The sequence below is a fragment of the Delphinapterus leucas genome, chromosome 5 (genome assembly GCF_059928025.1).
Source record: "Delphinapterus leucas isolate spDelLeu-1000000601 "Yukka" chromosome 5, BTC_Dleu_Yukka2, whole genome shotgun sequence".
NCBI classification, from domain to species: domain Eukaryota; kingdom Metazoa; phylum Chordata; class Mammalia; order Artiodactyla; family Monodontidae; genus Delphinapterus; species Delphinapterus leucas.
Genome location: NC_143133.1, coordinates 70,316,883 through 70,322,040, shown reverse-complemented (window position 1 = coordinate 70,322,040; position 5,158 = coordinate 70,316,883). Strand labels below are relative to the sequence as shown.

The 5,158-nt window shown below is 35.8% G+C and overlaps 1 protein-coding gene across 1 annotated transcript in view; it reads left to right on the top strand.

Moving 5' to 3' along the window:
* The window catches only part of COMMD8 (COMM domain containing 8), a 152,276-nt gene that overhangs the window by 105,575 nt on the left and 41,543 nt on the right, over positions 1–5,158 (top strand). The gene's annotated exons all lie outside the window — the stretch shown is intronic.

Genomic DNA, 5,158 nt, shown 5'->3' with positions numbered 1-5,158 from the left:
GTTAGGAAACTGTGAAAATTTAGCAAACTCAAGCTTGTCCCTTTGATTATGCTACTAGATTAAAGGTTTGAAGTAAATAATCAGTAAATGCAAAAATAATAATCGTTTTGCATTTCTTGGGGGAGACTCTTCCTAATACTTCCCATCTACAGTCAGATGACAATTATGTAAAATATCTTCCCTCTAAAGAACAAGGTACTGTTTTGGCATGTATAGCATGTACAAATTCAAAGAAGAAGAGATAAAATAATGGCAGAAACAGAGAGAATAGGGTATTACATGTAAAAAACCCATGTAACTCAGTAACTGGACATTGCATGAATGCGGGTGACTTGAGAACACGTCACCATGGCAGTAAGAATGGAAGAAGGTGATGAAAAGGTGACACTGAGGACCTGGACAATGGCTGAGATGTTGAAATGAATGATTCGTGAAGAGCTGTTACTGATCTCTAATGAAGAGACTATGTTACTTAAAATGAGAACTCTGCCAGGAAAATGCCTTTTTTTTTTTTTTGAGTTATAGAAATATGCCTAATTGACTAGAGATGGACATTTCTTTTATTGACACATTAATTATGTAGAAAGGGGCCTTCATCACTCCACCAAGGAAGACTCTTAAAAAAGTAGGTCTTAAATTAAGGTCACCATGAGGATCAGAGTACAAGTCCTTATACCTCCCTTTGCTTCAGATGAAGCTAGAGCTTCATCACATCATGAAAAATGATCACAATTATGACCCTGAATCATCAGAAAAGAATAGATGATTTTTAGATTTCTCTATTGAGAAATATTTGCATCAAAATAGTTAAAGTCTAGCAAACTTGACTTCTTCAGAATGACTCGTTAGATCCCAGATCTCTAGATAGTGAAGGTATAACTCTATGCTCCTTCCACTAAAAGCTCTAGTTTGGAGACAAGAAAATCAAACGTATGGATACCAAGGGGGAAAGGCGGGGTGGTGGGATGAATTGGGAGATTGGGATTGACAGATATACATTATTGTTACTATGTATAAAATAGATCACTAATGAGAACCTACTGTATAGCCCAGGGAACTCTACTCAATGCTCTGTGGTGACCTAAATGGGAAGGAAATCCAAAAAAGAGGGGATATATATATATATACGTGTAGCTGATTCACTTTGCTGTACAGGAGAAACTAACACAACATTATAAAGCAACTATACTCTAATAAAAATTAAAAAAAAGAAAATCAAATAGAATATTATTTATTATTTTTTCCTTCATTAAAATTAAATCCTTTCTAAGTACAAAATATTCAACCAAATATTATTTTTAGTGTGGGCTTAAGAGTACTAATGACCTACTACAGCTGGGAATCTTCCTTATATTAAAGAGCAAGCCAGGAATGTTACACGCCCAGGGTGCCTAACAGCATCTAAGCTGTTCAGATTTCAGTGTTTGGGAATTATTCAGGTCATCTGAAAATGACTTTTCTGCCTCAGTTAATTTAAAACTCAAAACTCTTTTGAATCAAGTGCTGAGCAACCACTGTGACAACGGCTAATTATTTAAATCTCAGTAGGAAGCAAACAGACTGGGAAAGCAGATTGAGGAGGAGCACAGGTGAGACAGGGTTTTTTGTTTGTTTCTCTTTTTTTAACCTACTCCAGATTCTTACTACTCACAGTGTGGTCCATAGGCCAATAGCACCAGCATCACCTGGGTATATGTTAGAAATGCAGACCCTCAGGCCCCAGCCCAAGCTCATTAAACCAGAATGCATCTTAACAAGATCCCTGTAAGTACATGAATGTTTGACAAGCACCTCAGGGAACATATCAGACAAGTGATGGGTTCCCACTCTGACAGTTTTTAAGGTAAGAGCAGGTGACCCTTTGGCTCTACTCAGTGAAATTTCTTGTCTGAATTGTAGGTCTACGTAATCCCAGTCCTGGGAATACAATCTATTTGGAATCAATGCAGTCAGCTTGTGGGAGCTCTGCGACAAATCTGCTCTTTTCACACAATCACACTGAGGACAGTCAGTGCCTATGAGACAGGGTGTGGGAGATGAAGATGTACACAGAAATTATTGTTTCATTTTTTATGGTTGAAAGAAATGGACCTTGCTCAATTTCGGTTTGATAAAACTATTCCTGTAAAGAATATAAATGATATCACTTACATGTGGAATCTAAAAAATTACAACAAACTAGTGAATAAGACAGAAAAGAAACAGACTCAGATACAGAGAACAAACTAGTGGTGACCAGTGGGGAGAGGGAAGGGGGAGGGGCAACATAGGGGTGGGGGGAAAAAGGGTTATTATGCGATTACATGAAATCATGTATGTGAAACTTTTGAAAACTGTAAAGCACTATAGGATTTAAAGAATCTTTCATTCAATTAAAAAAATAAAGTAAAATAAAAAACAGAAACAAACAAAAAACTATTCCTGTAAAGCCTGTTGCTATGTATTCATTCAGGAGTAAATTGTTAACTAATTTTTTTTTAACATTATAATGTTACAAAAACAGCTGATGCCCATGCCTCTTTCCCAAGTAGATAACTCCATTTACCACAGCATCATAATACAAATTAAAGTTTCACTGAGTGCATTCATACCAATATAGGTATATATATCAGGGCTTTCAAAATAGAGTAGCATCTTGTAACAACTTGACTCATTACATGGATTTGGAAATCTGATTGAAGCACTTAATTCCAATAATAGGCAGGGTCCCTTGGTCTACTTATTTATGTCAAGACATGCACCTTTAAAGAAAAAAAACAATGGAGCCTTCTGCCAGAGGGGATAAAGGAAAAAATAGTTTAAATTTTTTTCCTTTGATCATTTCAGTGATTTTTTTTTTCTTTGAAAGAAATTGTGCTATTTTCTGTTCTTTGCTGTACTTTCTTTCATTTCTATGTTTCCATTCTGTTTCCCATTTAGAGAGCTGGGTCTATTAGAAGGGATGGTGAAAAAAATTGAAAAACAAAAATTTAAAGCATGACAGCCTTAGAGCAGTGGCAGTCATACATGGCTGCATATTAAAATCACCTGGAGAGCTTAAAAAAGTGCTTGCCAAAGGGCTCATCTTCTACAAATTCTGATGTTATTGGTCTGGGGTTGGGTCATGATATCAATATTTTTTTAAAATCTCCCTTTTAAAATCTTTGATCTTAAAAATAAGAAAAAAGCAGTTTAAACATGGAAATTGACACTGAAATGAAAACTAAATTATCTATATTAATTATATGGTTCCTATATGCGTGTGGTTCACAGAAGAAACCAAGTCAAGACCTCTCAGGAATATGTCCATTGTCAAGGTTATAGATGTTCATGAACCACAATTATGAGTAATGGATGGACTTTGAAACTACAGCACCATTGCAGTCAGTTAAGCCTAATGCTGTACTAAAACGATTTAGGGAAGCGTATCTCTAGCCATTTAGAAGAAGAAGGGTTTCTGACCATTGTATGATCTGTTGCAATTGTAGAAGTGACCTGGTAAAATGAAAGTTTTTCTTAAGTTATATCAACGTTCATTTTCGTTGGCAAGAATGTCAGAAAATAAATGCCCATGTAGGAGCCGAACTGAGAGTGATTCAGTAGAGAGGAGAAGGACCAATTAAAACCTGCTGTTTTCAGGTGTCTGCTTTGCATTCAGATAGAGCATACCCCCAAACCACCCAACTCCCACACAGTGGGGAAGCCAGAAAGGAGTTTTCTGAGGACAGTATGAAGGGGGAGTAAATCGTTCAAGTCAGATTTCTTGAGTTCAAATCCCTTTTGGACCACTACAGTTTTGTGACCTGGACAAGTAACTGCCTTGGTGCTTTGAGTTCCTTCTCTGTAAAATGGAGTAAAACAGTAGGGTTCTGGTGAATGTTCAATTGGAAATTTTTGTTAAGTGCCTGGCCCATAATATATAGTCAATAAATATTAGCAATCGTTATTATCAAGTTAGGATCCTAAGTGTACCAAAGCCCTCAGTTTAGCAAGGGTGTCCAGTTCTAGAAGATCAAAGTTCCATTCAAAATTGTGTCTTTAAGTGTTTGGTTAATACCTAAAACCTTTAGACAAAACAATACCCTTTATTTTGACTTCCTCTTAGGAAGCTAGTAGCAAAATGGTCATCCATTAGAGCATCAAGACGAGAAGAAATTTCCAGAAATCTAAATCTGTAAATCAGAGATCTCCTCATCCATCTACATAGCCACTTATCCATACATGGAAAATAAACTTAAACTGTCGATAGGGTAGAAGTGAACAGCTAAATGGCTAACTTTATAGACAAGTTGATTATGAAACTAATTTTAATAAATGGAACTCCATTCTCACACTGGCTTTTATTTTCTAACTTTAAAAGATCAGAGACTTTTCAGAAAGACTGCTTTCCCACAGTTTCAAAAAAGCAGCCTGGAAAAAGGAATAAATTAATTCAGAAAAGGTTCCTGTCTTCCCTACACCCACCCCTCTGCTCAACAAAAAAGCTATGGGCACTAAAATTCATTAACAATTCTATGAACATAAATGTGAAATATTCATTTTCATTAAGTAGTCTACTGAATATGGCAAAATCAAATTTATCTAAGGAGATATCCAATGCTGCTAATTTCCTTGACAATGGAGACGCAAGGGAAGCCATGAATCATTCATGAAGTTCAATTTACTTCTGTTATTTTTGGTGTTTAGTATCCATGAATAGAAAGTGTGCAGCATGTTGTAGATGCTATTTTTAAGTTATTTCAGATCAGAATTAATGACGTGGAAGGCAGCAATAAAGTAAGGATGATTCAAAGGCTTTGCTTATAATTGTCCTACATTTCATATTTTTCTTGTATTTATGTTCATGTATCCATAACTTTTTTTAATGTTCTAATATCCTTTATAAATCAGGATCACTTTATAACCAATACCTTAGGCAAGCACATAAAGTAATTTACTGGTAATGTAACTAAATTGAACAAACTCCCAGAGTGCTAGATTTTAGGGCTGAAAGAGATCTTTAAGGTTATGTAATTAACAGCCCTCTCAATGAGGAATGTTTTCTGTATTAAAACTGGTAGGTGGCCATTTCCAATTAATTGAAGTGTCTCTGTTGGCGGGAAGTCTTTCTTAAGGGGGGGCTTTTTTCATGAATGGGCCCTTCTGCTCATTGGATAGTATTTTTTTTTCAATTCTACAT